Genomic DNA, 18,315 nt, shown 5'->3' on the forward strand with positions numbered 1-18,315 from the left:
TCTGTCTCTCCCCTACTCATGCTCTCCCTCCCTCTCAAAATAAATAAATAAACTTAAAAAAAATAAAAGCAGACATACAAAGCAATACGTATTTAATTGTAGTGTGGATCTATCCCATATAGAAATGTAATATGTTTGCCAGTAACAGCACAAAGGAGGTGGTGGTAGTAAAGCTATATTGGAGTAAGAGATTTGCATCTAGAATATATGAAGAACTCCAACCACTTGATAGTTTGAAGACAAATAACCCAAGTAAAAAAAGAGTAAAGGATCTGAATATACATTTCTCCAAAGAAGATATACAAATGGCCAATAAGCACATTATAAGATGCTTGACAACATTAGCCCTCAGGGAAATGCAGGTCAAAACCATGGTGAGATACCAGTTCTTACCCACTAGGATGGCTATAATAAAAAAGACATAAGAACAGGCATTGACAGGGACATGCAGAAATTGGTGGGCCTGCTAGAGCAGGCTCTTTGGAAAACATTTTGGCAGCGCCTCAAAAAGTTAAGTATGAAATCAACCATATAACCCAACAGTTTCACTTGTAGGTATATACCAAAGAGAACTGAAAACATATGTCCACACAAATAGTCATACATGAATGTTCAAAACAGCATTACTCATAATAGCCAAAATGTAGAAGCAACCCAAATGCTCATCAACTGTGTGGATAGTAAAATGTGGTATATCTATGCAATGGAATATTATTCAGTAATGTAAAGGAATAAAGTACTGACACCACTTGGATGAACCTTGAAAACATCATGCTAAGTCAAAGAACACTATCACAAAAACTGTACCTTATATTCAATTTATATGAAATGTCCATACTGGGCAGATTTATATAGACATAAAGTAGACTGGAATTTACCTAGCTTTGGGGGAGGGGGCAGTGAGTAATGGGATGGTCCCTGCTAAAGCATGTGGGATATCTTTTGGTGGATGTTAAAAATGTTCTAAAGTTGATTATAGCGATGGTTGTAAAACTGTGAAAATAGAAAAACCTCTGAACTGCACACTTTAAGTGGGTGAGCTGTATGGAATATGAATTATGTGTCAATAAAGCTGTTGCAAGAGGAAGGAAATACAAAAGGCATATCCCCAACATTTGTAGAATACTTAATTTACCAAGTGTTGCTGTCCTTAACATCTTACGGGCATTCATAGCAATCCTGGAAAGAGATTTGTATTGTCAGAGAATAAGGCCAAAAGACTTTAAGTGATTTACCTAAGATATTGGCTAGTTTGTGGTAGGGCAAGGAGATGCCAGCCCCCACCCCTGAGGCCAATTCCAGTGTTATTTCCATTACACAAGGGGTTTTTTTTTCCCAAGGTTATCTGCTTACTCCTTACTTATTTTACTTCAATTGCCTTATGTAGGGAATCATAAATAAGTCTTTGTGCCAGACACTGTTCTAAGCCCTTCAAGTATATTAACTAATTAAATCATTACTGCAACCCTCTGAAGAACGTGCTACCCCATTGGCAGATTAGGAAATAGAAGCATGGATAAAACTTTCCCTGATCATGCAGTTGCTAAGTGGCAAAGCTAGGATTCGAACCCAGGGAGTCTCTGCACTTGGCACAGCGCTTCTCTCCCTTGAATGCTGGTGTCTTGGACCTCAGCCTCAAGTGCAGAAAGATGAAGAGAGGCTGCTGTATCTGTGTGGTCGTGCTGAGATCTGACACTGGGGTTCTACCTGAGGGAGTTGGTGGTTCTGGGTTCCTGACACTAGAGCCTCAGGTGAATGGTATCAGGGAATTGATGATCTCCAGGTCCAGGGCTCAGCTGGGAGCAGTCCTTGCTTGGCAGTAAGTAAACTCATCCTCCATCTATCAGGTGATCCGGCTGGAGTGGGGGTGGGGTAGGCAGGGTAGAGGAGGAGCTGCAGAGTCTATGTCTTCAGTCTTATAAAAACCCACCTGGAAACCTAACACCACTCAAGAGGGATCCTGAACAAGAGCTGTGAGATTCAAAAAGACTCAATGCACATACCCACTCACTCACCCTGCCTCCCCACTGCCCCCACCCACCCCCCCACACGCGTGCACACACACACACACACGCGCGCGCGCGCACACACACACAAACACACACACACACACATGCACTGTGCCGATGGCAGTACCACAATTCTCAGTGTCTTACTGCTAACTTGGCCACAGGGTTGCATGTTATTTTACACCAGGGCTCTCAGGGTTCTGCGTCAATGGGCGGCACAGCTAGTTCCTGGACTTGTCTTTCTGGTTGGTTGTTTAGAGAAGGCTTACGAGTGTGACAGTGCTTTCCTTGTCTTTTTCCCGTCCCTATTTGCAACTGTGTGTGTCGAGTGTAATTAAGAGTTCTTACCAGGTCACACAGGCTGCCTTCCCCAGCAGGGTCTGTACCTGGCTACCTCCGGGGATGCCCAGTCACTCTTGTATTTGCTTTGTGGACAAGGGCCATGTTGCTTCATTTCACAATTATGTTGAGACATTCGAAGAGTTCAACAGGCAGCTTTAATGCTGGACTGGAGGAATGTTTGTTTTCCTGGAGCTCACTTGGGAAGACAAGGCCACCTGCACCGGGGGCTGTCATGTATTTTGCTCACATGGTGGTTAAATCAAGGGCTGTGCACTTTATTCAGGGTGCAGTGCGTAGCTGTGGGGAGGATTAATGACTGTACCTTTAAAAGCATCCTTCCAGAGACAAGCCTTCGTTTCTTTATAATCTGGAACTTCTGCAATTTTTTCTCCTTTTAATATACCCGAGTGTGTCTTCCTCTTGATGTCCTATTTACTCTTTATTGATTGATTGCTTGATTGATTGGAATACAACTTAAATCTAAATTGTGATTTTATTTTAGGAAAAAAGTTTATAAATGCATTTGTGCTGAAAGTTGAAGAGTAGCTTAGAAATGTTGGTAGGATAAAAGGACAATTCAGTTTTTTGCTTTGTTTTGTTTTTTTAAGTTTATTTTGAGAGAGAGAGAGAGAGATTGAATGCAAGAGGGGTAGGAACAGAGAATCTCTTTCTCTCTCTGCAGAGAATCCCAAGCAGACTCCACACTGTCAGCGCAGAGCCTGATGCGGGGTTCGAACTCATGAACGGTGAGATCACGACCTGAGCTGAAATCAGGAGTCAGACGCTTAACCAACTAAGCCACCCAGGTGCCCCAAGGATGATTCTGTTTTACATGACTTTTAGTATGTTCTGGTTTATACTGTTTAGTATTACAGCTTCCATACCCACTAAATCTTCTCTCTCTCTTAATTACCTATTAGCTAAGAGGAAGAATAATAAGAGATAAAGTGACAGGTAAAGTGGCCAGTTTATGTAAGTTTTATAATGTCATTGTAAGAGCTGTAGCATTTTATTCCAAAGGAAATGAGAAGGCATTGGAGTTCATTGAGCAGACATTACAATACAATTATAATACCATTATGTACTACACAATTAACAATGTGTTAATATCATCACATACCCAAGCAATATTTATACTTCTAATTCTCCCACAAATGTCATATTTTTAGTTTTTTTTTTAAATCAGGATCTAAATAAGGGACACACCTTGCAATTGGTTGATACAACAGTGTTTTTTAATCTATAAGTTCTCTCCCTACCCTTATTTTATTTTTTTTAACTGTTTAGATTATTTTTAGAAAAATCCAGATTGCTGTTACTAGAGTTGTGGAGACTTCCACATTCTGGTTTTGCTGATGGTATCTTTTGGTGTACTACATGTCTCTGTGCCCCGGTATTCCCTCTACATCATTAATTAGACTTAGAGGTCTACCTAGATTCAGATTTTATTTTTGTCAGATAACTTTTTAGGTGGTGTTGTGTTCTTCCATGAGGAAGTAGAATGTCTAGTTGTTGCTTTTTTTGTGTGATGTTAGCAGCTGTTGATATTCAGTGCTTATGTTTATTAGTCCATTAGGTGTTACAAAATTCTGTTTTTTTTAAAGTTTGTTTATATGAGAGAGAGAGACAGACAGAGAGAGAGAGAGAGCAGGGGAAGGGCAGGGAGAGGGAGAATCCCAAGCAGACTCTAGGCTCTCAGTGCAGAGCGGGGCTCAAGCCCATGAACCCTGAGATCATGACTTAGGCCAAAATCAAGAGTCAGACACTTAACCGACTGAGCCACCCAGGTGCCCCTAAATAATAAGAATTATTATTATTATTATTTTCACGATTTCACTCTGGCTTGAGATAGCTTGGGAGCAGGTAAAGGAGGAGTTAATCATCTAAGTGAGAAGTGTGAAAATGTGTTCAGGAAACCTAATCCAAAATTGGAGTCCGGAAACCATGAAAGGAGGGCTCTCACCACATGACCACTCACCACTTGTGGCAGCTTGCACAGCCAGACAGGAAGGAGGAAGATTTCCTCTCAGCCAGGCAACAGCAAGCTGCCCTCACCCACAGCCAATGAGAAGCCACCGCTGCGCCCATCACCTGCAGCCAATGAGAGGCTGCCACATCACCCACAGCCAATGAGAGGTCACCCCCACTCTTATCACCTACAGCCATATTTTTGTCTTTCACTCTTTTTTCTGCCTTTTGTGGGTTTTGTGGGGTATTTTATATGATTTCATTTTTCTCCTTTCTTCGCATATTAGTTATACTTAAAAGAACCCAAAACTTTAGTTAGAGGTTGCATCAGGGTTTGCAATATACATTTACAACTAATCCAAGTCCACATTCAAATAACACTATACTGCTTCACAGGTAGTGTGAGTTCATTATAGTACATTATAATAACGTAGTAACTCTACTCTAATTCTTCCTTCCTGTCCCATTTATCATTGCTGTCATTCATTTCATATACATATGCCTAATCAAGTACATTGTTTCTCTTATTGTTTTGAACAAACTGTAATGGATTAGAACAATTAAAAATAAAAATAAAAGTTTTATTTTACTCTTATATATTCCTTCTCTGATGCTCTTCTTTTCTTTATATAAATCTGAGTTTCTGAGCTATATAATTTTTCTTCTCTCTAAAGAACTTCTTTTCAGCGGCATCTGGGTGGTTCAGTCAGTTAAGCCTCCAACTTCAGCTCAGGTCATGATCTCACAGTTCATGAGTTCAAGCCCGAGTCGGACTCTGTGCTGACAGCTCAGAGCCTGGAGCCTGCTTCAGATTCTGTGTCTCCCTCTCTCTCTGCCCTTCCCCTGCTCTTGCTCTCTCTTGATATCTCTTTCTCTCTCTCTCTCTCTCTGTCAAAAATAAATAAACATTTAAAAAAATTAAAGACCTTTTCACATTTCTGGCAAGGCAAATCTTCTGGCAACAAACTTCCTTAGTTTTTGTTTGTCTGAGAAAGTGGTTGCATTATATAGTTACAAATTTGAAATTATGGATATTTTCAATGGATTTTCATCTATAGGCCATCATATTTTAAACTGATATACTGTGCTCTTTATAGGTGTTTAGATAGCTAGAAAGCTCACAGGAAATCCTCTGTAGTGAACCACGGCTGAATTCTGAAATTTGTAAATATAGCAGCCATAATACTTTCATAAATTTTATGTTTATTCAACAAATACTTTAATAAATTTTATGTTTATTCAACAAATATTGATAAAATTCATCAAATAAGTTGTTTATGATTATTTTGGATGTTTTTCCAAATCTAAATGGTGAAAATTTGTATATTTTCTCAATTCTATTCCATTTCAATGTAGAATATTAAATTATCCAATTAAAAATAGGAATGCCATCAAAGGAGCATTCCTATACCTCAGGATATCCAAAAGCACAGAGAATTTCAAAGCAAAATATTGTTTACCATAGGAATTCTGATTATTTAATTTTTTCATTCCTCCCTTGCTTTTATAGAATTTATTTCAGTAAATTTCTGCTTTTAAGTTTTGTTTTTATCGGTGAAACTTTTATTTCATTTTATTTATTTTTTATGTTAATGTACTTTTTATTTAAATACAAGTTAACATAGTATAATAATGATTTCAGGAATAGAATTTAGTGATTCATCACTCACATATAACACCCAGTGCTCATCCCAACAAGTGTCCTCCTTGATGCCTCTTGCCCATTTAACCCATCCCCCCACCCAGCTCCCCACCAGCAACCCTCAGTTTGTTCTCTGTATTTAAGAGTCTCTTAGGGTTTTCTCCCTCTCTGTTTTTTTCTTATTTTTGCTTCCCTTCCCCTATGTTTATCTGATTTGTTTCTTAAATTCCACATATGAGTGAAATCATATAATATTTGTCTTTCTCTGACTGACTTATGTTGCTTAGCACAATACACTCTAGTTCCATCCACATTGTTGCAAATGGCAATATCTCATTCTTTTTGATTGCCAAGTAATAGCCCATTGTATATGTACACCACATCTTCTTTATCCAGTCATCAGCTGATGGACATTTGGGCTCCTTCCATACTTTGCCTATTGTCAATAGATCTTCTATAAACATTGGGGTGCATGTGCCCCTTTGAATCAGTGTTTTTGTATCAATTGGATAAATACCTAGTAGTGCAATTGCTGGGTCGTAGGGTAGTACTATTTTTAATTTTTTGAGAAACTTCCATACTGTTTTCCAGAGTGATTGTGCCAGTTTACATTCCCACCAGCAGTGCAAAAGGGTTCCTTTTTCTCCACATCGATGCCAACATCTGTTGTTGCCCAAGTTGTTAATGTCAGCCATTCTGACAGGTGTGAGGTGGTATCTCACTGTGGGTTTGATTTGTATTTCTCCGATGATTGATGTTGAGCATCTTTTCATGTATCATTGGAACTTTTATTCTTATTTATTTTTTCATGTTTATTTATTTTTGAGAGAGAGAGAGAGAGAGAGAGAGAGAGAGAGAGAGAGAGACAGAGCATGAGCTGGGGAGGGGCAGAGAGAGAAAGGGAGACACAAAATCTGAAGCAGCCTCCAGGCTCTGAGCTGTCAGCACAGAGTCCGATGCAGGACTCAAACTCACAAACCGTGAGATCATGACCTGAGCTGAAGTCAGACACTTAACCGACTAAGCCACCCAGGCACCCCTCACTGGAACTTTTAAAAGCAAATTGCAAAAGGTGAAATTTTTGGTACTCCATTCGTTGGATATTTCACTAAAGCTTTTCAAATGATGCAGAACAAAAGGAATACAAATTTAGAGGATTTATTTATAAAATGTTCTACGTAGGTGTAGAATATTCAAGGTTAATTCACAAAGCAGTTTTTAAACTGCTCAAACTTTTCTAAAATTTGCTTAAAACTATGCATTAAAGAGAGAAAGCATATCTTTGTCTTGTGTATAAATTTCAATATCTGCTTCACATGCAGTTTTGTAATTTTTATATATATCTTACAAATATTAGATATACTCGTAAATATTTCTAACAGTTTACATTTAATATATGTATTTATAACTATTAAAAAATATGTATATAGTAGTTCTAAGTGTTGACAGCTGGAGTGTCTGTTTTGATTAGAAGATGTCACAGATTGTTTCTAACATGTGTACCACAACCACTTCCTAGTACATTTCTGCCTCATGAAATTCTCAGCTCAGTAAGAAAACTTTTTTTTTTTACCACAACACTATGCTTTACCAAAATTTGCATTTATATTATCACTGCACACAATTTTATCTTCAATTTTGACCTTTAAGTTCATTTACAATGACATTCGCAAAATGTTAGCTATTTCATTTTAGGCAGACTACTTTTCTAAACGCTTTGTTTTGATTCCATTAATTGGGTAAAAAAAGTGTAAGTTATCTTAAAAATCTAAATTACCTTAAATGATTGCTTATTTTTAGTATCTGATTATACTGAGATAAAACTGGCATCATCATTAACTATTATCACTTCAGTTTTCCTACATGGACAAGAAAACTTGGAGTCAAAAATAAACTAAATTAATTTTGAAGAGAGTCGTTTAATGGATGCAAAAATTCATGTTTCCCAGAACAATATTTAAATGTACCTTTTGTAATTGCCTCCGCTAAATCATCTCTGGGCACAGCTTTCTTCTAATCACTACTGAATCAATTTTGAATTCAGTGCTGAAGTTTGCCAGTAGATGTGTATCTGGTTTTCACGTGGTCACTGATGTCACCACAGCCTGTAAGGGTCAACATTTTGTATAAATTACACTTTGATTATCAATTATTTTTTGGCAGGTAAATTCATCTGCTTAAGTTTTCACTGAACATTCACTTTCATTTCTTTTTCAGCTCACTGCTGCTGAAAAGATTTATTGCAAAAATAAAAGCTATATTCTCAAACAATAAAATAAATAAGTAGTTATAGATTAATAGGAGGCCGTGAATGACAAGACCCTTGTAACAAAGTTCACTACACTACTAAGACTAATCTTTTTCTTGAATATTTTTTATGTCCACCTGACCTGTAATTCCTGTGTTTCCCACTGACCTCACTGACTGGCAACCTGTATCTTCATGTGTTTTGCAGGCCATGGTTGATACACCAAGTGTCTGACTGCAACAGGAGCCTCCAGTATTTTCCTATCACCACCCAATACCATCTCTTCTATCCAGACTTTTTTTTTTTTTTTTTTAAAGCAGTAAGTGTCCTCAGTGCTACATTTGAGAGGGAGGCATTAGGCTTCATCTGGAAATGATTGGGAAAAGAGAGGTTATTTTAAGACTTAAAAAAAAATTTTTTTTTAACCTTTATTTAGTTTTTGAGAAACAGACCACGAACAGGGGAGGGGCAGAAAGGAAGACACAGAATCCGAAGCAGGCTCCAGGCTCTGAGCTGTCAGCACAGAGCCCGATGCGGGGCTCAAACTCACAAACTGCGAGATCATGACCTGAGCCGAAGTCAGACACTCAACCGACTGAGCCACCCAGGTGCCCCTAGAGAGGTTATTTTAAATGTAACCACATGTTAATGTGAAAACTCTGTTTACTGGCCAAGCATCTTCCACATTACTAGATAAGACCAGGGCAGGAGCTGGAAGTACAAAGCAGAGACCTAACAAACCATCCCAGCTCATTGTAATTAAAATGATAATGATATTTCATTAAGAATGAAAAACCTAGGGGGCGCCTGGGTGGCTCAGTCGGTTAAGTGTCCAACTTCAGCTCAGGTCATGATCTCACAGTTCCTGGGTTCCAGCCCTGCGTCAGGCTCTGTGCTGACACCTAGGAGCCTGGAGCCTGCTTCAGATTCTGTGTCTCCCTCTCTCTCTGCCCCTCCCCTGCTTGCACTCTGTCTCTGTCTCTCTCAAAAATAAATACACATTTAAAAATTAAAAAAAAGAAAAGAAAAATCTAGGACACATGCTAGGTCAGATGGGAGGCACAATCCAGGGCTGTTCTATGCAAACCAAGAAGGTTCTGGAGAAACAAATATATGATTACTCCACTATTAGCTAGTCATGTGGAGATAGTCATGCATACAGTTAGATAAATGAGCCTGGAGTTCCTGAGACGTGTCTGTTCTCGCACACATTTGGGAATCTACACATTTGGGAATCATAAGTATGTAAATATCATATTTGAAGCCAGGAGATTGGATGAGGTCACCAGTGGGGATAAGTGGCATAGGGAAGGGGAGAGGTCCACAGACTATGCCCTGGGCACTCCATCATGGGAAAGGGAGACAAGAGGAGGGGCCAGCAACAGAGACTGAAAGCTGAAACTCAGATTGTAGAATCACTTACCCAGTTGCAAAGAGTGCTCAGGGTATTCACTCAGTGTTTGCTATATGCTAGGAGCTTTTACACTCTCATGGGACTCCTGAAGAAGCGGTCCACGGGTCTGGGCACAGAACACAAACCATAATGCAGGTCATTATAAGACCAGAGGGAAGAATAAAGGGTGTGCCAAACAGGAGAAGGCAGGCCTCTTATAAAGGAATTTATAAAGTACATTTCATAAATTGGGGGAGCCAAGGAAATTGTGTCTGTGGACCAGATAAAACCCTTGGGTCATAAGTTTGTGATACTTGCTATATTAACTTTTCAAAAGATATTCCTATGTTCCCAGGCAGGATAAATGCATCCGAGGGCCCCATAGCTATTAAGTGGCAGATTCTGGGATGTAAACTCAAGTCTGCTGGCTGCAGAGTTGGGGTTCTTTTCACTGCACCAAACTGCTACCCTAGAATTTCTAAAACCAAATCTTGCTGGAAGCTGACTGATAAATCTAAGCACCAAGCTGGGTCTGTCTATACGTCTGTTGAAGCGAATGCAAAAAGTGGAGAAAATGATATATTTTTTTTCTTCTAGCATATTCTCATTGGTACTTTTAAATATTTCTAGGGGCACCTGGGTGGCTCTTTCAGTTAAGCATCTGACTTCAGTTCAGGTCATGATCTCATGATTTGTGTATTTGAGCCCCATGTTAGACACTGTGCTAACAGCTCAGAGCCTAGAGCCTGCTTCAGATTCTGTGACTCCCTCTCTCTCTCTCTGCCCCTCCCCTACTCTCACTCTGTCTCTCTCAAAAATCAATGAAATATTTCAAATAAATAAATAAACAAACAAACAAATAAATAAACAAACAAATGAATAAAATATTTCTACCCTTACTCCATACTCATTTTAAAAGGAAAATGGAGTCACTTGTGTATATTTTTAACTGGAAGTTCCGTAGCTTAAGAAAACATATGGAATGCAGGCACCACAGATAGAAGAAAAGTCACAGAGGTATCCAGGAATCCTAAGGTCATATAAGTGTGTTCATGGCCCCCTTAACATGACTGGGAGACCGAATGACCCCAAAATGCTGCCCATTGTTCTTGGAGTCATTGACCTTTAACTTTTTTCCTTTCTGGCTTACTCCTGAATTCAACCTGTCTGTTCATTATAGGTGGCTAGAATGTTCCTTCTTGGCTGTACCTCTTATATTTCCTTTGGAACCCACAAGAGGTAGTGGTTAGAACATTGACCTTGGGTCAGCAGGCTGGTGTGTAGGGCCGGGCTTGGCCACATACTCTCTATGTGGTGTTTGAGCACATCGCCCAGCCTTTCAGACTCTTGCCTTTTTATTTTTGAAATTCCAACATTGGGATAAAAACACCTTCTGCCATTACTGCCTTAGACACCTGAGAGCCCAAAATAAAGTCTTGGTAATTTCACCTTTGTGAGAACACTTTGTTAACTCTGTGGACGTAAAGATTCTTATTTTAAAAACAAGCAGGAGGAAAGACGAATGCGGAGTGTGCTTGTGTGGCAAAAGGAAAAGGAAGGCTTAAAAAAAAATCAGATGGTGAGCGAGGGAATTGCCATGGGGTAGAAAGAGAGATGGCTAGCCACGATCAAGAACTTGTAGAAATCATGCTCCAACTTTTTGTGCTGAATTTTGTTCCCGAGTTTTTAGTGTTTCAAAGGCAATTGTGTGTCCCCAGGGAGTGAGGACACAGTGTGAGGGCAGGGAAAGGGGAGGAGACCAGCTTTCTGCCCAGCTGTGAGTTTTCTCACTGTGTCTCTAAGACAGACAGAGACCCGGTGTTCTGGAGTTCCCGGCCCATATGAAATTATGCAACTGAACATATGACTGTGGATGACACTTTCAGTGCTGGGGAGAAAAGGTTTGGATTTTTAAATGAGATTTTATAGGCAAATGGATAACGTAAGGAGGCCCAAGGAGGGTGAGTGTTCACTCAGTCTTTGAAGACTGTATAGTTCACAGGGCTTTCCACATCCTCTCCTTTCCTTGTAACAGCAACTCTGTGCAAACAGGGAAGATAGCATTATCTTTGTTTTATAACTAAGGCATATGAGGCCATATTGACTGAGAACTGGCAAGGGGTGGAATGTAGACTAGGATGTGGGCTGTTATCTTGCCTACTCTTTTCCCACCAAGCTATCCAGGGCCCATATGTGCTGAAGCCCAGAGAGATTAAACAACTCTTAAAAGGTCACACAGCAGTAAATAAGAGAGCCAGGACTTTCATCTGGGCACTCTGACTCTATCTCCTATGCACTCTCCACTATTCCATGCAGCCTCACTAAGGATTCATGGAAAGGTGATTTGACAATTGCTGGGTACTAAGTAGGTGCTAGGGCAAAGCCCTGGCCTCAGCAAAATGGCATTCCATGACAGTGGGTGACACACCTGGGTCGGAATGTGCCACACAGTTTTCACTATATTGTTAGGTACTGCTTTTGAAGTTTTATCTTTTTATTTCCCTTAAGGCCCCCTGGTGCTGAGGACTACGAGAGAATACAAAAAGAAAAAGAAATATCATCAAAAAGCCTTATACAATGGGTCTGGTATGAGAACTCTATGGCATGGGATGGAATTTGAGAGCTTTAGATGGGCAGCTGAATTACTAGGTTGGAGAAGAAAGACCACTGTCACTCCAGGGAAAGTATAGCCCAGGATGGAGAAACAAAACAAAAGCACCCCAAGTAACTTGCAATTGATATAAACCTTCCCTGAAGTTTCCATAGCATTAGAGATGGTCTTCTTAAAGTCAGGGACATTTTTGTAGTGCCTTGGAACATTTAAGGTAAATAGTGGGTTCCCTTGAATGTGCAGGGGACAGCACATTTCTTATAAGCAGTAACATATTAAAATAAAAAGAAAATGTCAGGGTTCCCGGGTGGCTCAGTTGGTTGAGCGTCAGACTTCAGCTCAGGTCATGATCTCATGGTTTGTGAGTTCAAGCTCCGTGTTGGGCTCTGTGCTGACAGCTCAGAGCCTAGAGCCTGGATCCTGCTTCAGATTCTGTGTCTCCCTCTCTCTCTCTGCCCCTCCCAACTCTCTCTCTCTTTCTCTCTCAAAAATAATAAATGTTGAAAAATGTTACTTAAAAAAGGTCATTAAAAAAAAAGAAAACGTTGGGGCGCCTGGGTGGCGCAGTCGGTTAAGCGTCCGACTTCAGCCGGGTCACGATCTCGTGGTCCGTGAGTTCGAGCCCCGCGCTGGGCTCTGGGCTGATGGCTTGGAGCCTGGAGCCTGTTTCCGATTCTGTGTCTCCCTCTCTCTCTGCCCCTCCCCCGTTCATGCTGTGTCTCTCTCTGTCCCAAAAATAAATAAAAAACGTTGAAAAAAAAATTAAAAAAAAAAAAAGAAAACGTCTTCAATAAGGTAGGTAGCATTTAATAAATGTGTTGTCATGGGAAGAGCAGTAGGTATTGGGGGAGGAGATACATACATGGTGCATAAGGGGAAATGGCGATGTTAGTGATAATATGTCACTCAGGAGAGAGAACTGACAAGACCTGCTGAGCTAAGTCTTAACTAAAGTCATAGCAGTTAAGTTGGAATTGATCACTCTTACTTCTAATTTCGACTACAGTTGACCCTGGAACAATGTGGGGTGAGGAGTGCTGACCCCCCGTGCGGTAAAAAAATCTCTCCAAAACTACTAGTAGCCTACTGGTGACCGAAAGCCTTACTGATAACATAAACAGTTGATTAACACATGTTTTGTATATTATATGTATTATCTACTATATTCTTACAATAAAGCAATCTAGAGAAAAAATGTTATTAAGAAAATCATAAGGAAGGGAAAATACACAGTAGTGTATTATACTTAGATAAAAAAAAGTCTGCATGGAAGTGGACCCATGTCGTTCAAACCCGTGTTATTCAGGGGTCAACTGTAAATTTTATATAATACAGAGATGTCTGTAAAAACAGTTTTCTGAAGGTGTTCTTTATGGCAAAATCAAGCAGCACAGAATATTTCATTAGGCTAGAGTAGAAAACATTGGTCTTCCAAATTCTCCATTGATGTGTTTATTTTCTTCTGAGTGCAGTGTCACTCACTGCTATACAAGGGCTGTATGTGGTTAGCAAGATTTAGTCTTATCAATAGTGCCTGAGGTTTTATTTATCTCTTTGTTATAGCTGGCACTATCAATAGTGTATAAGAGAGGTTGGTGAGATTGATGGGGAAAAATAGGTAAGTTAGGCCTCGGTTACAATTCTCATTGTGTGTGCGTGTGTACACATACATCTTCAGAGAATCAACTGGCCTTCGTTGATCATTTTCAGTTTGTTAGCACAAGAATGTGGAATGCCCAGGAGTTAACCATAATGGCACTTCTAAAGAGAGAATATTGGGGAAGAAAACCTTATGCAACATTTTTGTTTTAGTTCTACACATGAAGAAAGACAATGGAGCTACAAGATGGGACAGTGACCCAGAAGGGAGAAGATGTGGGATTGAATGCTGATGCACCTTTATCAAAGTATAGGCTTTTTCTTAGCCTGGGCTTCCTTAGACTGAGGGGCTGAAAGAAGGGAGATGGTCTCTAAGGTCCCTTCCAGCTCTGCTTTTTGAATCTCGGATGAATGGAGAGCAAACTGTTAATTATTTTGGGAGTGGTCATCCTTTATGTAGAATCTTAGAGTTGAAAGAAAGCTTTTGGACTAATCTGAGCAGTTCAATTACTTGATTAAAAGTACATGTTTAGTTTTCCCAGAGCTGGGTCTATATTCAGGTAAATGATCCCTAGCCTAGTGTGACTTCTAGTCTATCCGATTTCCCACCATCTTGCAAGTATTGAGCACCTACCGCATGTGAGAGCCCATGCTTCGGCACTAGGGATATCAGAAAAGATCTCTCTCCTTGAAATGTCCTTCCCTCTTGGTTTTGGTGATGCCATGCTCTTTGGGCTTTCTTCCACATCTCTGGCAGCCTTTCTGGACTTCCTGAAACCATGTTTCAAGTAAAACACATCTATTCCCAGAGAAATGAAAGTCCACGTTGCTCCCTTCATACCACGTACTCATTAGGTCTAAGTTCCACCTGTCCCAGAGACTGATAACATCCATCAGCATTTCTTTCCCAGCATGGAAGAATGATAGGACCTGTGTTTCTTTTCAATATCTCCCAAAGATGGTTCTTTCTTAAATCACAGTTTGATCAAGTGACTGGGTACACACGATGAGGACAAAAATCAACACTGGTATCTCTCCTAACTTGCTTTTGGAAAAGTGATATAATCACTCAGTGCCTTGGTTTCCCAGTTGCAAAATGGAACTAATATGTTGCCAGCATATTCCATTTTACATGTTAGAGTTCATCAAGGTTTAGAACCATTGCACAATGCTCTCTCCCCAGGCAATTGTAACCATTCTTGTGGCATCAGTCCCATCTACATACCAAGAAGTCCATCCCCTTGGGCACCCCAGCAGAACGCTGGGAGATAACATGGTCTCATTCCTGTCCCCACCTAAATGTCTAATCAGTCACAAAGTCCCAACAAGCCTCCATTTTCTCTGCCATGGGCTTCCCTCTTACTGGCCTCCTCCAAATCCCTTGTTCTCCTTTGATGCATTCTCCGCACCAGTGGTATCCTGAGGGCTGGGGTAGGGAAAGGCGGGCAGATGTGCCCTGGGTGCAGTTAGGAAAGGGGTGCATTGACTATAAAGAATTTAAAAGCAATAATAAAACCTTTAAAAGTCAGTCCATTTTTTACTATCACCATGCATGGGCAATTCTAAAGGATTTCAGCAGTAAAAAAGTAATCCCTGAAAAAAAATCTTTTTTGATGATCTAAGTTCTATACAATTGCTGCAGTTCCTGTGGAATTTTAATAATTAATATATGAGCTTTAAATGAGTCCATCTGAATACTTACCCTTTAACAAACATTGTATTCTACGTGGAAATGGACTCTGAGCTCTAAGTAACACAGTGGGCCCCTGACATGCATGGACTTGTTGGTCTTTTGAAAGTTAAGTTTGTGATGGTTCTGAACCAGAGGAGCTCATTTTCATTATGGTTTTTGTCTCTAATCCTTCTGTAGCTTTACATTCAAGCATTTAAACAGCAGATCCAAATTACATGATGATAGCACAGTGATTATAAAGATAAAGAAACAGAACTTGAGTTACTTCAGTTATTCCACGTGACCACGTAGAGACTTGATACGTTTAATGTTTTCAACAGCAAAACTTTGATATGTGCACTTTTTTGTTCATACGCGAAGTGATTTACTGAATTTAAATAATGTCTTTAAAATGGAAATGTCTTTCCATTTAAATGTCTAAAATTTTAAATGTCTTGTAAAGGTATTGCACTAAACCTAAACAATTCCAGAAAACAAATAATAGTTATTGGAAACAATCTGGCCCTATGGAGAAGGGCGAGTGTTAAAAATGACCTGCCTGGTGACTCAGTTGGTTAATTGTTCGACTTCAGCTCAGGTCATGATCTCATGGTTTGTGAGTTCAAGCCCCGCATCAGGCTCTCTGCTGTCAGCGCAGAGCTTGCTTCAGATCCTCTGTCTTCTTCTCTCTCTGCCCCTCCCCCATGCTCTCTCTCTCTTTCTCAAAAATAAATAAATATATAAATAAATAAATAATTAAAAAAAAAATGAGCTACCACATTTCAACAAGGTAGCCAGAGTGACCTGTTTTAAAACAAAACAAAACAAAACAAATCAAAACAAAACAAAACAAAACAAAAAAACAACCCAAGACTGATCCTTGCTTAAAATCACTGAGTTCCAGGGGTGCCTGGCTGGTTGGGTCCATGGAGTGTCTGACTCTTGATCTCAGGGTTGTGAGTTCAAGCCCCATGTTGGGTGTAGAGATTACTTTAAAATCTCAAAAAAAAAAAAAAAAAAAAGTCACTGACTCCCAACCTTCATGCTGGAGAACAAGGTCATATGCAGTGTGATTCCTTGCCACCTCATCTTGGGTCACCCTACACCCCAACTGTGTAGCTGCCAGTCACACCAGCGCTTCTTCACTTTTGTGTGCTAAGCTCCTTCCCTTCCCCCTTTGCCACGTGGATTCCCGTATCAGTGCAAATGTCCCTTCCTGGGGAAGGCTTCTCTAACTCCAGTGTTACCCCTCATATAATCTTCCAGCATCTTGTACTTGAGCACTTTTCAAGGTTGCTAATTACCTTGTGCATATGACCCTTAAACACGAGGAGCTCCCCCATGCAGCAGCTGAGCAGCTCGAGAACAGGTACCCTGTCTGTGTGGTTACATCTCCACTGTCACCTCAGTGCTTAGCACATGTTAGTGCTCAGTAACATTTGTGGCATAAGAGAAAACACCCTGGAATGGGCCTTATCTGGAGGGTGTTGTCGAAGGGGAGCTCCTTAAGATCCTTGGTTTTATTTATTATCATTATTTTTTTAACTCCCAGGGAAGCAGGTCCAGATCACAGACTGCCACGTTCTGGAGGATGACTGGCTGGTGGCTCTGGCTGGCCACCAGCCCCGCTCTCTGTCTCTGCATCGCTGCCGCCATGCTGGCCAGGCCATGACGGACCAAGGGCTGAAGCGACTTTTCCAGCACTGCGGGGATGTTCTTCAGGTATCAGTACTGGCCACATACATGATGCTTTTTCCCCCAAGGGGAATTGTATGGATCAGGTTCTAATGGCTTTCTCCCTACCTTTCCCCTCACTCCCCATAAAACAAAATCTCTTTTGTATGGGATTGCACAAAAAATGCAGTCTATTAAATGGGCACCACATTTCACGTAGTATAAAAAGTGAAAATAGTAAGAAAAGATATCCTCTGAGGTACCTCACTCACCCATGTTGTATCAGTTGGTGAGGGCTGTCATAACAGAGTACCACAGACTGAATGGTTTAAAGCACAGAAATTTATTGTCTCGTACTTCTGGAGTCTAGAAGTCTGAAAGCAAGGTGTCATCAGGGTTGGATCGTTCTGAGGGCCATGAGGGAGGATCTGTCCCATGCCTCTTTCCTACGTTCTGCTAGTTTGCCGGAAATCCTTGACGATCCTTGGCTTGTAAAGCACCACCCACCTCTGCCTTCATCTTCACATGGCATATGAATGATGTGTGCATTTGTCTGTGTCCAAATATCCCCTTCTTAGAAAGACACCAGTCATATTGCATTAGGGGCCCTCCTTATACCAGTCTGACCTCATTTTAACTAATTACATCTGCAATGAACCTATTCCCAAATAAGGTCACGTTCTGAGGCCCTTGGGGATGTGACTTCAAAATGTGAAGTTTTGGGACTCATACTTCAACCCATAACACATATCCCACATGATATTTTAATGTCAGATTGGACATGCATACAGGTGAAAAAACACTTTATAATTATCTGAGCATAGAACAACACTATTTTACATATACAAAGTAATTTTTGCACAGTTTTAATATGTGTTGAATTTCTCAGAAATGCAACTACCAGGCTTATTGAGGAAAAAGTATGCTGTTTTGTTTGGAAATTTACCAAGAGTTGCTCATGGCTTTGGAAATAGCATGTCATTAATAGCAACACCGGGTGTAACATTGGATCACCAAGACAACGCATGGAAAGCACTCTATGTTTACAGAAAAATGTCGAGCTCCTGCAACTGTAAAAATGATCTGGAATATGCTTTTCATTTTGTTACATAGTTTTCTTCTTTTGAGGCAGAGAAAAATGGGGTTGCAAAATGTTC

The 18,315-nt window shown here is 40.3% G+C and overlaps 1 long non-coding RNA gene across 1 annotated transcript in view; it reads right to left on the reverse strand.

Moving 5' to 3' along the window:
• Positions 1-7,790: 7,790 nt before the first annotated feature.
• Positions 7,791-18,315, reverse strand: part of LOC121014235 (uncharacterized) — a 34,746-nt gene continuing 24,221 nt past the window's right edge. The window contains exons 5-6 of the long non-coding RNA XR_005783122.1: positions 14,447-14,583; positions 7,791-8,066 (exon numbers count right to left, since the gene is read on the reverse strand). This is a non-coding gene — a long non-coding RNA (uncharacterized LOC121014235). The remainder of the gene's footprint in view (positions 8,067-14,446; positions 14,584-18,315) is intronic.

The sequence above is a fragment of the Herpailurus yagouaroundi genome, unplaced genomic scaffold (assembly GCF_014898765.1).
Source record: "Herpailurus yagouaroundi ecotype Mexico unplaced genomic scaffold, PumYag 201, whole genome shotgun sequence".
In the NCBI taxonomy this organism is placed as follows: Eukaryota; Metazoa; Chordata; class Mammalia; order Carnivora; family Felidae; genus Herpailurus; species Herpailurus yagouaroundi.